The sequence below is a fragment of the Vidua macroura genome, chromosome Z (genome assembly GCF_024509145.1).
Source record: "Vidua macroura isolate BioBank_ID:100142 chromosome Z, ASM2450914v1, whole genome shotgun sequence".
Lineage (NCBI taxonomy): Eukaryota > Metazoa > Chordata > Aves > Passeriformes > Viduidae > Vidua > Vidua macroura.
The window spans coordinates 16,089,067-16,107,353 of record NC_071611.1 but is presented as its reverse complement, the minus strand read 5'-3'; the positions used below and the strand labels follow the sequence as shown (position 1 = coordinate 16,107,353).

General features: G+C 39.9%; 1 protein-coding gene across 2 annotated transcripts in view; it reads right to left on the bottom strand.

The window, feature by feature from the left end:
• The window catches only part of TJP2 (tight junction protein 2), a 62,697-nt gene extending 44,803 nt beyond the window's left edge, over positions 1-17,894 (bottom strand). Inside the window, exons 1-2 of one of the 2 annotated variants that reach the window (XM_054003478.1) lie at positions 17,675-17,894; positions 5,716-5,832 (exon numbers count right to left, since the gene is read on the bottom strand). The gene's annotated coding sequence lies outside the window, so the exon portion shown is untranslated. The remainder of the gene's footprint in view (positions 1-5,715; positions 5,833-17,674) is intronic. The other variant, XM_054003480.1, reaches the window with a different exon arrangement.
• Between the last annotated feature and the right edge of the window lie 393 nt (positions 17,895-18,287).

Here is an 18,287-nt window from a genome sequence, read left to right as displayed (position 1 = left end):
CAGTTATGAAAGCCAGATAGGCTGGTTTTCAATCCCTCACCGCAAAATACCATCTGGGAAGGGCCTATCAGTTTGTCTCTATTTAGTGTCCTGCAATAACAGATGGAAATAATCCATGTGGGCTTATCTAAATATTTCCCATATTTGTCCACAAAATTTCTCACTTTTAAGAGCAAAGTATACATATGCCTTCCTGTTTTCTTTTTCTTTTTTTCTCAAACTAAACAGCTACTCTGCCACAATGGGCATATAAATCATCCCATACCAGCCTGCAAATATGAGCACTAAGTGGCCTCTAGTGCCAAATGCCGAAGTGATGCTCATAGTGATGGCATGGACTGATGTAAGAAACAGTGTAGTAACAATTGTCAGGTTTCTTATCCTGCAATTCAACCATTAAGAACAAATTTTCAGGCCTGCTCTTTGACCAAGATGTCCTCCCAGGATGGATATGCAGGAAGGCCTTATGAGAGGAAGACATTGCCAGCTAAGCAACAAATGGAAGGATACCAGTGTAAACAGTGATAAGAGTTGTGTGAACTCCTCCAGCACGTCAAGTTTCTGCCTCCTATGGTAGGAAAAAGGGACAACAGGTTCTCAAAGCATTCAATTCACTTAACAGCTATTATTATGGTAGCATAGCATCCCCATTCTTTCTCTTCCCTTGTAAACCAAACAAGACCAAACCCTTCACCTGCAGCTCAAGCATATTGTTTACCATTAGGTATAACCTCTTTTGTCTCATCTTCTCTGAAACACCACAAAACCCCCCAGTGTGGATACAGAATACCTATAAACTAGCTAAAACTCGCTTGGGGCAGCAACACAAGCAGAAGAGGGGCAGGACCCTCCACTAAATGGCCTGATGTGTCTGTGCAGGTCCCTGAGCAGCCTGAGTATTCGGAGGCATGGCTGCATGCACATTTCAGTCATTGGTCTCCCTTTGAAATGGGAGGTGCAGGTCCAGTTGTAGTCAGTCCTGCAAGGGATACTGCATCATGAAGGGTAAAGGCTGGGTATCAGCACCATGTAAAAATTACATGAACTGGACTACATATTTGCAGCTCCGTTCTCTGCAGTATTTAGGACCAGCTATTCTGCATGTACAGTAACTCTACAAAGCAGCATCATCTGCAAGGGATTTCACGGAATGTTATGTAGATGTACAGGAATTTTCAAATTAACTTAAATGGAAAGATTATTGGTATTAACTTTATGAAATACATGCAAATAACTTACAGTGAACACATTTCCCATTGAGATTTTCAGTTTAAGTAATCAAGGGAGACATTTTTTGCCTACAATCAGATTGAATCTATGGTCTGTGTAGCACTAGTTTATAGAGATCACTTGCTATAGCCTGAGTTATGCAAAACCTAGGATGTATTCCATAAATTATCTAAAGCTACTGTGAATGAAGCAGTTGTGCCACTTCCATCATCCACAGAGAGAACACCCATTTAACACTACAGTAGAGGAAGCAAATTTAAAACAAGTGGCTGCTCTCACAGTCAACAGAGAAAGGCTATTCTGCAACTTGCCTGCAGCAAGCATGTTGTCATTCAGGTTCTCTCTGCCTCCTCTCCACCATCAAGCCTTTTAACCTGTCCCAATGACAATCAATTATTTTTCTGTTTCTTTAAATGTTAAAGTTCAACACTTGTTAGTGATGCTAGACAGCATGGCAAAAAGGCAACATCCTTTAAGAGCTGGGAACTGATTTCAGAAAGAGATACTGGGAATGTAGGCTGCTTGTCCAGTTTTGGAACTATCTGAATAGAGATGCCAGTTTTACTCTTGTTTTTAAGCAAGTGTTCATGATCCTGTCATGAGAGACACTGTAGAAGTTTCTAAAAATACCATGTTGTCAAACAGCCTTCCCCCCTTCCCTTCCAGGCAATCTCTTTAGACTGCCATTTGTCATCAGCCTGCAAAATCACACAAATCAGTCAGCCCAGTCCTACTTAAATGATTCATAAATCCAATTACGTTTGCTTCTTTATATAGTAAGCTGGGCACTAACAGATTCAACCTTCAGGATTAGAGGATGTGTAGGTAGCTGACCTCTGACTCTAAGGAACTGCTCAGGAACTCCATACATATGGTTCAAACATGCAGCTTTATACTGGGGCTGTCACATATATGGCACAGTAATCCTAATTTCTGTCTTGGGGGGACTGGAGAAGAGACACCTTGCATACTATCTTAACACTTGCTACCATGTGTAGAAGTGAGTCCAAAGGAGGGTCAGCAAGATGGTGGGGGCTGAAGCACTGGCCCTGCAAGAGGAGGCTGTGGCAGCTGGGTTTGTTTAGCTTGGAGGAAGGATGTCTTCAGGACACTCAGCAGCAGCCCTTTGGTGCTGACAGGAAAAGATTGAAGAGATGAGGCCAGGTTCTTGGCAGTAGTGCAAGGTGGATAAGAGACAATAGGCCTAAGTTCCAGCAAGAAAGATTCAGATGTACATAAAGGAAATCAATTTTTTCCCATGAGGACAGACAAGCCATGGACCCACTGCAGACAAGTTGTACGGTCTCTGTCCTTGGAGGTTTTCAAGCCCAACTGGGTAAAGCCCCAGGCAACTTGTTCTGATCTCACAGATGACCCTGGTTTGGGCACAAAGTTGCACAAGAAGCCTCCTGAGGTCCCTTTCCACCTGAATTATCCTATCATTCTGGAGTTACTGCATGATTCAAGTGCCAGCTTAAAGCAGAATGAGGCAATTATTATCCTGCCCCTTGTCTCCACTTCCAAAGTACAGCTTGTGATTATGCAACATAACAATTTTGGCATGCAGCTGCAGGGTCTGGTCTGTTGTCTGTCTCTGATGTAGTGCAAGGATGAACAGCTATACACACTTTCCAAGTCTCAAAGCAGCAATACTAAGGCTGTTATTTTAGAAAACATAGATATCCCGGGAAGAAATACAGAGCCCAACATACACAGCATCTCACACTTTGTACATATTTTTTATGGGGTAATCACAGTATCAAATTCTTTGTCACTTATGAGGCCACCTATTATGATGTTTTCAAGAGCAGAATATTGTAAATTTTTTAAACCTAGACACTGAGATTTCCTGAGAAATCTCAGACTGCTAAAAATTTTAAAATATAGATAATTATTTAGAGCAAGAGGCAGCACTGTTCTAAGCCAATCACAAATTCAATTTCTAAGTTCACAAAAATATTTGAAACACACTGTTATATGCTGAATAGCACTGGCCATTAACAGTATGAAATACATTTATATATTTTCTTTATATATATATATATATATATATATATATATATATATAATATAATGTATATTTTCCTCACTTTGTTGGACAGTCATCAGTTATATCAGATCTCACATATTACAAGCTTGTTCTGCTTTAAATCAGAAGACTGTTTGTTTTGTTTGTTGCTACTTTGTTTTTGCAAAGAATATGGCAATTAGAAAACACAGATGTATAGCATATTCATAGGATAAATAAAACAGCATGAGAATATGCAGAGGTGCTTGGTAATTATAGTTGTGAGAAAAAGAAATGCAGTCTATTTGTTCTAACCACATTTTCATCTCAGCAACATTTTAAATTACACTGCAGTTCCTTGAAAATTACCCTAGTAAGGCAAGGAAATGAAATAGTTTGACCTACTGCTAGAGAGGAAAACAGGGTCTTAACAGTGACTCTGCTTGAACACACCATCCCCCCCATCCCATCCTCTACAGACTATGCAAATTGAAACAACTTTCCTTGGCAAAAGCACTTCAACCTCTACGACTTTAAGAAGCTACAAAAATTAAAACCATTATTCTAAAGAATGAAATAACAATGTAGTTTAAACAAATCCAAACCACACAAGTGTGCATTGTTTTCCTCCCCAGACACTATACCAAAGTGTGTATCAACACTTGAAAGGAAATCTCTTCCCCAACCCCAACTTTTTCATTTTTAACTGCAGGCACATTCTGTTTGAACATTCATTTTGCTTACATCTCATTTCCTTCCTCTCTTCCCTTGTTTCTTGACTACTGGCAAGGATGTGAATCAATCCTTTGCTTTTAGCTATTTATCTGCCTTTCCCCACTAGAAGTCAAGCCCTACAAAATCAAAGTTTTACCACAGTAATCAACTGTTATGGCCCAAATTAATTAAGACAGCACAATAAAGAAAACAAAAATCCCATTCTCATGGAGATCATTATGCTTATTAAAAACAAGCAAAAGAATATGCAGATTACACAAGATGTAACATCCACAAAGATGTGTTACTTTTTTTCTTGATAGAGGGGTTAATTTAAAAAACAAAGCTCCAGACAGCAGTTCTTCAGCCAAGTTAGTTCTTTAGAGCACAAAAACTATGCTTCAAAGCTCTGCCTCTCCCCACCCTATTTATACTGGCAAACCTCGTGCTGACAAGCTTATTAAGAAACAAAGCAGTTCTGCAGCCCTATTCAGAAACAGCAAGGTCCCAGCTAGGGTACTAATGCCCACTTTTGGGTGATGTTTTTCGCAAATGACTGAAGTGAGTTGGCAATCGTCCAAAAGAGAACAGCAAGAACAATAAGGGAGAAAGCAGCTGGACACAGCCATCCAGGCATTCACTTGCCAGTTCCACAACTCCTAGAAGCCCACAGACAAAGCAGCTGGATGCACCTTCTAAGCCATCTTGACTCTGCTGATAAATGGTTCTGGAATTTCTTTTGCTAATGGTTGAGCTTGCAACTACCCACATTCCCTGATGTAAAGCTGGCATACCCTACAACTGAAGGTTTTTGTTTTGAGGAAAATGTCAGAGGCTGCTCAAGACCTCAGCTGAGACATCCCTGCCTAGCTACATTTCACTGATATTCTTATATCAAATTTTCCCTCACTTCCAAGAAATTAAACAGGGAAGTAGCTTTGGCTAAGTATGTCACAAATTAGAAACTCAGGACAGCAGATATGCACGTTTTTAAGTAAATTACTAAAGCAGCAATAGCTGCTTCATCTCAGAAATGGAAGTCAATTATAGTTTTGCAAAAGTTCGGCATAAAAACCTTTCTCTCTCTTAAAATCATCATCTGTTAATCACTTACAAAAACAAGCCAAGCATGTTCAATCAACACATAAAACTAAGGACGCATTTTATAGTCCTTCTGGAAGCACTTGAGAAAAGGTTTCAAAAGCAAAGTTAATATGCCAAAAGGATTATATTTACCTTAATGATGTACTGTAAGAAAATATGCAGCAAAACAACTCTCCCTGTGTGGCTATTCTGTTTCCCAGGACTGACTGAGTCACTAAGCAACTCCCATGAATATTACCCTTTGTGCTTAAAATAATTTATTTATCCCCAAGTCCATGCTAAATATTTATATTTGCTGAAGACATCATCATAGATTATATCCATTCTTTACCAGTGTTTAGCTAACAGATGAACTAGTACAGGCCTGTGCATTATTATTTGCATAACTTTAGCAGAATATTGACTTCTTTAGAGAAACCTCTCCTCTTCTGGAGGCCTGCTGTACATCATCAAGTTCTCAGCAAATGTGCATATAACCATTTAAAGTTTCTTTGATAATTCAAAAGAACTAGTTTTGATTTCACTTTACTCCACTAAGTACAATTTCTTGAAACCTTATAAAAACATAGCTAAAAGAATATACACCTTAGCTAGCACATGACAAGAATACATAATTTTAAACTAATGGCTAGGTCTAACTGATGCAACTGGACTAGTACCTTGGGAGGAGTGATAAGTTTTGAGTGCCGTTGTCTACCTGCTGTGCTATGCTTTGGGCTTGATGTACAGCTGTGCTCCCAGTCCCACTCACAAGGAGATGGCAGTGCAGTAGTTTGCTCCCTGAAAAACAAAGTTTCATTTAAGTCCATATAACCACAAAGGAGTGCTTGTGAAGCCTGGAACATTGAAGTCCTAGAGATAAAGAAGATATAAAATATATTTCCCTGCTTACTTTGACATGCTTTAGCTTCCCCGGAAATCACATGGAAATAGTGCTTGAAAAAAAGGAGATACTCAGCAATATTTACACCAAGCCTGCATGCAAAGCAATGCATGCATTTTTGCCAATGAAATAGGGTACTGACAGGAAGCATGCTTATAGTTACTTTGCTGCACTGGTTCTCTCCACAAACCATTTGGCTTTTTGTTTCAATTTAGTTTTGGTCTGATTGTTTAGCTTGCACAAGGCTGTACACAGGAAAGCTAGTAACAGCACTGTATCTTGAGCATATCCTCAGTGAGAACAATCAGATACATGCGTTCCAGTGACATCAGATGGTAACTTAAGAACTTCAGTTGCCAAATGACAGAAAGAAACAATTTCCAGTGTAATCTTCTATCCTCCTTTCCCTGCTCAATAGGCTTTATCTACCCCTCTTGGGCACAACATGTATGTAGCATGTTAGCTTCCATTCAGCATCCCTGTCACAGGGTTCCCCCTCTCCCGACCCCTTGTCTAGTCCTTGATTACCCTCGGTAGGAAAAGAGAAAATGAATGGTTTCACTAAGATAAAGAAGGAACTCTTGACAGAAATAGAAGCACAAGCTAGTTTTTAAGGTTTGATGGTGGCTTTTGTTTTGTTTTTAGAAGGAAACCAACATGCAACTCGGTAATTTAAATTCTTCTTTCAAAAACATCTTTTCAAAGTGTTCCATCTTCAAAGAAGGATATAGCCAGACTTCCCTAGGAAAGTATATTAACTATTCTTTCAGCAGGTTTGAGTTTGTTTGCCTGTTTCCGTGTCCCTCCCCCCCACTCCTCGCAATGTACGGATGTTTTTTCACTATGGTTAATACTCAATTAGCCATTTCTAGATCACTTGAGAGATGCAAGAGATTCTGAAAGAATTCTGCAGAACTTCCCCACTGTCTACAAGTCTGGCCCAAGTTTTGATGTGTCTTATGTGTGACACCCACTTTTTCCTCAGCACAAATATAATGAGGTCACAGGTTCAAAAAAGCAAAATTAAAATATCTAAAATTTTTAAAAAATACATTTTGTTTCAGATTAACTTTTTATAATACGCAACAATGCAAGCACCTGCCAGACATCACACCTCGAAACTAGAAGGTTATTTTGTCCTTTCTCCCCATGCTCTTCCAGCATAAAAGCATCTTTCTAAAAGTAAATTACAGTTTTAAATCAAGGCATGATTTCCAAAGTTGCAGAAGAAGTAGATGCTTAACATGAGTTTATATGACCAAAGAGCAGCACAAGCTATACTGTGCATTCAAAACAAACTTCAGCCTTATTGTTCTAGGCTGCGCACAAAATACTGTTCTGGAGGCTGCAGAAAAAGTCACAGAAGCAAGCTAAACCTAACTACCGTTCCTGCCATCATTTTACCTTTGTCAAACTTCATAAAAATCAATCTATCTGTCACAGAAATCACATCACTATTCCAAGCAAAGATGGAAGTAGAAGAACTTAGCTTTGTAATGCCTTTGATATAAAAATACAAATTAATACCTTAGCAAAATAATGTATCTGCCTTTCCTGCTTCCTTTGCACAGTAGTCTGGGTTTTTAAGCAGAATTCTTATAACTTTCAAGCAATGGCTCTAGCCATCACACTCAAGATGACCTAGCATCACACTCTAGTGCTATTTTTTATCTTAAGAGATGTTTAAGAAAAATAAAGTGCTTAATTATACACCTGAATTTGTGCAGTGAAGAACTGACAAATAAGGACTCTATACCCTTTATTCAATATTAGGTTTTGGAAAGCATCTCATTATGTTACAAATTTCTCCTATACACACACACTCACACTTTTATCACATTTTATTTTTACAAAGCATATAACAGAGTACCTCTAGAAGTTGAGTGATAAGCTGATCTTAGCAAAGTGCATTATTAATGTGTTTATTCCAGTCATACAGAATAAGCAGTATGCAGCTACAAAAAGAACAGTGCTTTTTTTTGTCAACTTGGTTTCCTTCTACTCAACTGCTGGTTAACAACCTTTTATTCCCTGGAAGTTCTAATAAAAACATAAAAGGGATCCCTATTACAGTCCAATGACAACAGCTTTTCTGAAACAGTTGGAATGGCAATCCAAACATAATCCAAATACTTCTTAACCAGCTTGAAATTCCAAGTGTGTACAACAATCACTTTAACTAAGTCTCTCCCTGAAAGTATGGAGATGTCCAAATAAGAATGTTGGAAATAAAAAAAAAAAAAAAAAAATTAACAGTATATTTTGTACTTAGATACTGACTAATACTCAGTAATAGAGGTAAGACAAACAGTCATAGTTATAAAAGAAAGACATTACAGTTAGTAAGTTTCATTTTTAGAGGGCTTGATTCAAGCTGTGACTCTGGCCAGACTAACCTACTTGAAAACAAAGATGATTTCTACAAGAATATATATACAGGAACTTTCCAACACAGCTTCTCAGAACAGCAGGAGAAATCAGGTACCATTTTATCAACGTATAAAGAGCAGCTGAAAAAAATCAGAGTTTTGCATGTACATAATTTATATGGAACAACCAAAGGAAGTCACAGTTCAGCATACTCAGCTGTCCTGAACCCAAACAGACTGCACTGAGAATCCATTTTAATGGGCAAGTTTTTAACAAAAAGCCCTACAAGCACTCACTGGAAATTTAGAACCAGCATGAAGAACACTTGTGTTAATAAAAAGACACAAAACCATTTCCATCAGTGTATTTTCTAGACTAGTTTTTGTGGTTCTGGTGATAGATCTGAAAAAAAAAATCATATGGTATTTAGTGATTTATTTGCTTTTACTGTTGCTACCACCATTGAAGAAAGCACAATTGTGGAAAAATTATAGGATAAATCTGAATTCAGTTATAGTCAAACAGACACAATTATAATCCAAGTTTTTCTTTGAAGTCTTCTTTACACAGAACTATTCCAAACCAGTAGAAACATACTAATTGGTCTTGGACAAAAGCCACTCATATTTTGCAGTCCTCTGCAATGTCTGAAACAAGGTGACAACATTCTATTGTATTACAAAAATACAAGAGACCAGAAGGACTCTCAAGACACTCATCCATCCATGCTACGCATACAGGGGCAGGTGGAAGAGAACGACAACTCTGTTTTCCACACAACATACGTTTTTGGTGGAAACAGTTACATACATAAGGATTTTTCTGAATCTTAATACTCAAGTGTATGGTACAAGAAAGCACTCTGGATTGTTTTTAACACAAATCAGAAAAGCGTTCTTGAAGGGAAACAGTATTCCTAAGTATGATGAACTTTTGCTCCTAAGCAGAGAAATAAAGTTGCCTGCACAGACAAAAGTGATTTTTCTTTTCTCATTTTAGGAACTGCTTCTCTGACAGATAAAAATTAAAATATGCATATTTTTAAATGAGCAGAGGGGAAACACACATACATCAAGTTAGCAGCAAGCAAAAAATACAAAATAGCCATTTCATTTCTGTTCTGATGAGTATACACGTGTTTATTCTTCCTGTTCTTCAGCAGACTCCTCATTTAGAAATAACACCTTCTCCTAGTTATTCCTCTAGCCAAGGACAGGTAGTACACAGATATCTCTAATGAAACCACTAAGTTCAACCACAACTACTGAAGATACAGAGCTTGGAAGGTACAAAAAAAAGATTACCTGTTTTATTAATAACTCTCCTCTTTCTGATAACAAGTTTTAAAAATGCATGATTCAAGGTGAGCACAATTTTTCCCATAGTTACTTACTGATTGTTTTTTAACACTTACCCTGGATGTTGCCACAGATTTGCATGTCTACCCTCAGGAAGCAGCTCCCTCTTGTTAAGGGGAGTAATACCTATTGATGCTTCTAAAATAGTTATGTATTTCTTGTACCGCATCCTGCCTTTCTCAAGAGTTCCACCACACTAAGTTATCATCCAAATGCAGATGCTGCAACTGAAATCATGCCTCTTCACTGATTTGAAATGCTGCTTTTTAAAACATGCTGCAAGTTGGAAGCATAAAAACAATGCTTTTTTCCCCTCTCCCAGGCTAGAATAGTTAGTAGAAGAGAGAGAGAAACCAAAGAAAAACTCCTACCAGATTCCCCAGAAACGTCATTGTTATGTAATTCAATCTTTGAATAAGACACTAATGAAAATGATTGAAGAGACAATCACGGTTCTAAGCCTGGCCGGATAATGCACACTCTCCAATTGACTAATCCTTTGCTAAATCTCTGCTGCCTATAATCTTTCAACTGCTAATGGAGCACTAGGTAACTTCTCTGTCAAATCCATCCAGAGAATAAAAGAGATCTGCACAGAAAACTTGAGACCATTTTAGACAGTGACAGCTAAAAATAGCTTTTGCCTTAACTTTTCTCACCAGAAAGCATCAGAGCACCAGAAAGCTCTCTACGTTAAGTTAGAAGTGTCACAAGGGATTTAGCTGATCTACTCAGAAAAGGCATGGAGAAATATTTCCTTACGTGGCTTGTGCAGAATTAAGAAAGCTAGAGATTCCCGTTATGATACCTACTAGTCATTCAAATGAGGTTCCCATGATGCCAGAAACCACATCCCACATCAGAATTGCTCTAGCCATGAGGTAAGTAACTGTGTGTGCCGAAGACCTCAGGTATGAACTACAACACTGGAGACAGTGTGGAAAGAAGTAACAGTGACATTTTGGAAACACTGCAGTACTGTAAAATTGCAATATTTGACAGATGTACTTGAGATGTACTTGATTGCAAAACTAATCAAGGAAATGTTGATGTAATGCTTCTTAGATAGTAAGAAATTAATGCTTATATATATATATATATATCTAGATACATCTAGATACACATAGTTACATATATTATATAAATATTATGCACTTAGGCAGTAATAGAGATAAAAACAGAGAAAAAAGAGATGTGACCGAAAGACTGAAGCCTGGAACCACAACTCCCTCTGTAAACTGTGCATATTACTTTTTTCCTGGTATTACTAGGCACGTGTGTATTTCTGTTGGGGTAATATCATATTGCATGTTACTTATTTAGAAACAAAGATGATTTCTTGTGCTGTAAAATATTTAGCTCTTAATAACAACATTTTATATAACTATTTAACATTTATAACATTTTTAACATTTTAACATTTATAACATTATTTAACATTTATAACATTTTTATAACATTTTATAACATTTATATAACTATTTCCAGATTCTACATTACTTACAATCCTGCATTAGCCATATTTGGTGTTTAATATCCAATCACATTTGTAGGTTATGTTAGCACATGCACACACTGAACTATCTCAAGCAATTACTAAATAGTTATCCACGTGACTGATCTTAAAAGAGCAAAATAAAATCAAGCATCTTTTAGATTCAGAGAACAGCACTACAATTGTCAGAGGAACATGTTGATAAGGAGTATGTAGCCTGAAATGTAGTGATGTGTTAAAAAATAATTAATATATTAAAACCACATGAATTAAGCAAAAAATTACTTTTCCATGTGCAAAAAAAAAAAAAAAAATCACTTAACTACAACTTTAAACATCTGCATACAAAGCATTAAAGAAGCTTAAGAAAGCAGAATAGTACTAGGAGCCTGCAAGCACAGCTAACGTCATTAAGACTGCATGCATCCTGACTTCTGATAGCTTCGGTACATCTACTGTAAAGGCTGTACTGAGAAAGAAAAGACAAGAAGTGAGCAGTTTTTGACAATTCCAGTACTTAAGGATCTTCTGACTGCAGAAGTCCATGACAGTTCTATTTTACTCAAAAGCAGAAATAGTTTTATAAAATCAAGTCTTCCCTCAAAGCTGGTTTCATTAACAACTTCAGTATTACCACACTTTCACCTATGAAGTTTTGGTATTTCTTTTTGTACACCTTCTCCCTTAACACTTCTTTAACTCTAAACTTTCCCCTTATAGATCGAAGACATATTTCTTAAGAAAACCTTCCCACACTAGTTTTCAAAGACAGTCCTATGCAAAGTCTAAAAGCATTAAGTGCAGCTCTGGTCCATCTTTTGTCCCTTTGTGCAAAGCATATTAATTCTGACTAGAAAAGGAGCCCCTTGACTAGTGTTGCACACAGGGAAGCCAAGCACACACAATAAGCACAAGTTACTCCCAAGTACTGCTTTTGGTTAAATGGTGTGTGAAACCTCCAGGTACCTAGAGGGAGAGAGACTGACTCACAGTTAATCAACTTCCTTCAACTTTATTTAGAAACAGAAATTCAAAGTTCCTAGTACGTGCACTGTTACTGAAGAATGACTTTTTTACAGCAAACAAAAAGTCTAAAAAAGACTGTCCTCACTTGTTTCCTGCTGGAGAATTATCATCCACTCCACTTTTTCTGTCTTTGTATTTTTTCAAGAAGAACAGAAACAAAGTTTTCTTGGAAAGAAACAGCGCGATCTTCCTGACTGAGAGCACACAAGTGATGCCTCGGAAAGTACAGTGCATTTCTGAGAAGGGGGAAAGAATGACAGAGCTTTTTTCTCCATTAAAGAAACATTTACAAGATCAAAGCAAAAGCTTTATTTTGCTCTAATCCTCAACAGATGAAAACAGTCATACACTCTTAATTAGATGTAGAGCATACTTCTTGTAAACTGATGGCAGAGGCAGGATCACATTCAGTCACTTCAGACCCAACTAAAAAAGGGACAGTCATTGCCTAATGCAGCCACAAATTACTTTCCACTTCATGAAAAAAACCAAAAACCTGTTCTTTCTCATCTTTCAACAAAAATCTGTGTAACAGCTACAGATCAAAGAATTCTCTTATTAAGAGAGCAAAGAAACAAGCATCTCTTCTTACATGCTTTTGCTAAAGTGATAAGAACAACTGTGACAGTCGATTGTTAACCTCCAGAACATACGGGTGTTTTGTTCGTGCCACAACCAGCACATATGTAGAGTTTGATATGCAAGCAAAATCTTAAGGTAGAAGAGCATCAACGATCAGACTGGGAGTGTGGGAGGTGGGAATGAAAAGAGAGGAGGAGGACCTGGAAACTTCTTTCTCACAACTTCACAGACTACAGTTGCTTTTGGCCCCTCCTTAGAGATTGTCCCTTCCCTGAACAGTCCATATGTTCCTGGAGATTCTCAGAATCAGCTTATACAAAGTTGTGCTAAGGAGGCTAGAGACACCAGTAGTCAAATCTGCTGGCTATTAAGCAGAGCTAGATGATGAAGCAGATGTTAGAATAGAGAGAGCAAGCCAGACTGTCAGCCTTGCTGTTAACAGTGACATGCAGGAGAGATTTATGGGTTTTCTCTAAAGCCTTAAAAATCCCAACCAAAAATTAATGAAGCAAGGCAAGTAACGCATAGTTTGAACCAACATGTGAAATCTTGGTTATGATGAGGCTGCATTGTTAAGCTCACACTCAGTTTATCAATATGTCAGTTTATCAACTGATGTCAAAAAATTAGTTTGGTACAATAGAGTTATAACAACACAATCCTTTAGGGATAGGTGTCGAGTCAGTCTTAGGAAAAAGCCACAGTGGCCCAATACATATGAACTCATGCCTAACTCAATGAAAACATACTCAAATCTAAGGAAACATCCTAAACCTGACACTTCACATGTATATAAACCACACCCCAGATAATTGCACACCTTTAAGAAGTAAAAAGAAACTTCTCAAAAGCAGTTCTGGATTGCTGGTACAAAACAAAAGCAGAGACAAAAGCACGAAAAGGGAGCAGTCATTGGAAAAAAAAAAAGGACAATAGGGTTTTTTATCTTGCCTTGCACACTTCTTATTGACCGTACTATTGTATCAGGCAGTATTTTTGTCTGTCGTTTTCACATTATTCATGTGAAAAGAGAGCACTAATAAGTTTCGTTTTCTTTCTAGATTGGCAAACATGGTTATCTGAGGTTCTGGGACTCAGATGCACAATGACAATGCTGATCTAAATTCAGGAAGACCTGGGTAGCTCATGTTTCCTAAAAACAATGCCTGCAACTGATGAATACACACCAGGGTAGATGCTGTACCAGGTATCAAACCAGACCTCCCACAGCTAACTATGTTATTACTAAGCTTGGATCATAAACATCCTAAATACATTCAGAAATGCAAGAGCCATCTCACACTGAACAGAAAGAAGTTGACACAGTCTGCATTCTCATTTTAAATAGAAAACTACAATATTCCTTAACGACATGCACTTTCAAAAAGAAATCACTTAAAATGAAAAACAAAACAAAACAAAAACATCCCAATAACAAGCCAACTAAAACCCAACCCAAACATTAATAGTTTACCGTATTAAACGACCTGAGTATACTTTGCTGCTGGATCAAGGTGTTTAATTACAATGCTGCAGTTAGTACTTGTTTAAATTATGTAATATTTAAGTAAAAAATAACCTCAGCTCTCTAGACTTGAATGATGGCTTTGTCTGCTAAAAAAACAAAAACAAACCCTCCCCCACAACCAAACCCAAAAAAACCACACATAACAAAGCAAAACAACAAAAAGGCACCAAACCCACAAAAATATAATAACAAAAGAAACCCCAACCTAAACTAAACAAAAAACCCACGAATAACAAACAAATAAAAAAACCTTCCAAACCCTAAACAAAAATACCCACATAATTGCAGCAGGATCTAAATCATAATTTACAGACTCCGGAAAAAAAAAAATTTTCTGAAGTGGGACCAGGATGACCTAAATACTGGTAAAAGACGATTAAAGAGCAACAGAAGGCTTCAAAGACTCTGGGAACAAGCAGTAAGCAAAGTTTTCAAGGTAGGAGACATAGGTATCCAACACAGTGCTGCTGATCTTTCTGAGGAAGAGGATAGGGTTAGAAAATTGAGAAAAGTGTCCCATGGTTGAACAGCTCTATTTTGACAATTTAAGTTCTCAATGCATTTAGAGCACTTGGTCATGGGACTGAGACTGAACCTTTGACCCTGAAAGATTACGTGCACTGGTCATGAAAAACCAGTCCTACCCATGTCACTGCTCCAATCTTTGTAGGTAACACACCATTTGCAAACATTCTTCACTATGGTGAGACTCAGAAGACAAAATTATGCCCTATATACTTACTGCCATGAATATTTGTTTTGTAAATAGATTATCTCATTTTTGAGAAGTCTTCCAAAGTTCACTGCAAGCTGGGATTTAGATCCACAGCCTTTCTACAGCTGATGCCAAATATCAATTGTCAAATTAAAAAAAAATCAATTTTCCCCAGCAATTAGAAATTTCATACCTATTTGAAAATAAACCAGACTTGAAAATCTCTAACTTCACAGACCTCTAGCTGTTCTAACAGGTGCTCTGTTCCCCCTGTCAATAGAATGACCAATTCCAAGACTACTACAATGGGATGAAACTGATGCAACCACAATATGACAAAAGTTATACTATCCCTGAGTACGTAAATACTGTTATTTCAACAATTAAAAGTGACCAGTCTTGTAACATGAGATTTCCTTTACCCTACAAGGAAATTCTGGAGAAAGACAAGATTGGTAACTATTAAAACACACACACAGATGCTATCACCCAAATTTTTGCTCTAAGTTAAATGCAGCTTTGAAGTAGTCCTGGAATAGTAGGCCGTTCCTCAGTTGAGGATTACTATGGTTCAGGAGCTTTCTAATGCTTTTAAGCATATAGGTTTTATAAAGGTACAGCACATCCCATTTTGTGTGCCATGGAACTACCTAAACGTTGTTTTAATCACTAAGAAAGACTTCCTGGTTGTCCTTAGAGGACACTGAACCAAGAAAAGGGGGGATTAAGCAATCAAAAAAGTATCATACACTTTATTACTTTGATGCTTCATTCTGAAGGGATCTATTTAGATTATAGTTCATGCAAAGTGTTGGGATCATCCCAATTCCGCTGCATAATTCCCAACACTTGCCTTTACTCTCACAAAAATCCAGTGCAGTGACACTAAGCACCTCAGCAATTACTGCCAGTGATACAGGGCTATAGCAAAACATAACTAGAAACAGGTTCTCCAGTCCACAGTGTCATCTTTTTATAAAGGGCAGAGAAGTCACTGCCGTTACTTGAAACCAATGTTTAGAGTCTAAGATGTTTGCATGTAACAGTCCAGAAGCAATTATAACAGTAAACTCACCTAAAAGTCAAATATATGCAGAAAACTTCCTAAGAAGGCTGAAGACAGCCCTCATAATCCTCATAATAATGTTATACTGAGTATAAATCTTACTGACTATGTCTAAGTGGCATACACATGCTTACTAAATGAAAAACATTTCAAAGTCTCTTAAAGCAGCCTGATGATCTCTCAATTAGTATTAATTCATACAAGCAAACCTCCTATGCCTTTCAGTACCCGATTCTTGCCATGTAGGACTTCATGGATCCTGACAAGTATCACTATTTGAAAGAGCTGATAGCTAAGTTAAAGCCTTAGACGACAAATGCTTCACAAATGAAAGACACGGTTTTGCACATACTAGTTTCTCTTTTATTTTCCGAACTATAGGTGAATCACAGTTCTCAACCTTTAAAATAAAACTTTGCACAACAAAAGAAAAGGTAATCTATTGTCTTGGAAATTATGCGACCTTGATAATTACCTCCGGAGGTTGAAACAAAGCAGACATTTGCAAAGCTGTGGGGCCAAGAGCCCTCGAGAATCATCTCAGCTGTGGAAACCGACGCAATTTTATGAGCTGAAGCTAGGGAGCAGGTAATTCAGTGATCCTGTCTGTTTCAAGTGAATAACAACTAAAAAGCAACATTGCAAGCATTTAAGTTTTCCGATTTGTTATATGACTCTTACACAAGTATGTTCAAACAACATGTACTTTCTCATGCTGAAAAAAAAAATGCAAACAGGTTTCAAGTACGGGGTAAGTAATGGCACAGTTGTCAACTAAAGCAACTACATGCCACTGGTCGATCAACCTTGGCATTCCAGGGTGGAAATCTAATGTACCTGGGCTCCAGCACCGCAAGCATGGCCAATGCCAAGGCACTTTAACAGGGCAGTTAAAACATTTGTCTTCTGGAACTGCCTGTTCCTTTGTTTCACGGTTCCCTGTTAACTTGAAACTTCCCCTGACCAAGTTAGCCAAAGCCCAAAGCACGGCTGGAATCCACTCGGGATGTGCCAACATAAAGATTTCAGGAATTCTCTGTGCAACAAAGGCAGCCCAAGCCACCGACGGCGGGGGCGTGGGCTGGCCGGGGGACCCGCCCCCCCCGCTCCCCCTCCCCCCGGGAATAACCCGGGTAAACAAACACCCCGAGTCGCCAGTGACATCTCTCCCACTTTCCACGGAGTATCGTGCTCTCCCGGAAAGTACTTATCACGGAAAAAGTCACCGATAGCCACTTAATCCCGTTAGAGAAAAGCCGATCCCCGGGCGAGCCTGGCTGTTCGCACCGCCCAGGTGCGCGGCGGGCGCGGAACCGGCGTGGGGGGGCCGCGGGGACGCGGCGGGTCCGACTCCCGCGGACAAAGGCGGCAAAGCGTGCCTGAGGAGCGCAGGCGAGAGGGCGATAAAACCCAAAGCACACAAAGGAACGAGAAGAAGAAGCCGGGCAGCTCGTGGCCGCAGCGCGGCCCCCGGGGCGGGGAGCGGAGGCACCGGCCGCGGGGGACAGAGGGTGCCGGGGGGCACCGCACCTGCTCGGGGAGAGGGAATCGGCGGGGAGCGCGGGTTCGGGGCGGGGATATCCCGCGGGGAATACTCGCCTGCTTGCGGAGGGGTCCAGCAGCGGGAGCAGAGATCCCAGAGGCGCCCCGGCGCTGGGACTGCGCCTTGCTCTGCCCCGCCGCCCCGAAGCGGGCAGCGACTGGGGCGTCGAATCCGAGTGTGGGGCCGAGGCTGGGACTGGGGACGAGGCTGAGGCTGGGTCCGGGTCCGCTGTGGCCGCTCCCGCCGAGTCGGGCGATTTCCTGCGGGGCGCGGGCGGGGGCGGCGCGGCCACGCCGGGGCGGGCTCCCGCCGCAGGTGCCGGCCTCGCCCCCAGGTGGGCAGGAGAGGGGAAGGATGAAGAGGGCAGGGGACGGCAGGGGAGGGGCGGGGGCGGCCCCTCTTTAGGCGTGCCCCCACCTGCGGCTGCCGCCTTCCAGTCCTGGGGCTTTCGCCCGGCTGCCCCGGCCCACGCCCGCACACACCAACACCCGCGGCGGCGGCAGGGGAACAGGAAATACTGGTCGCAGCCCGGTGCTCCGCGCCGCTGAGTCACCGCGGCGAGGCCGCCCCGCCCCCCGGCTTTTCTCTGCCCGTCCCGTCTCCCGGCAGGGGACCCAGACTCTGCCCCCCAAGTCTGGTCCCCCGCTCTGCCTGAGGCACCCCGC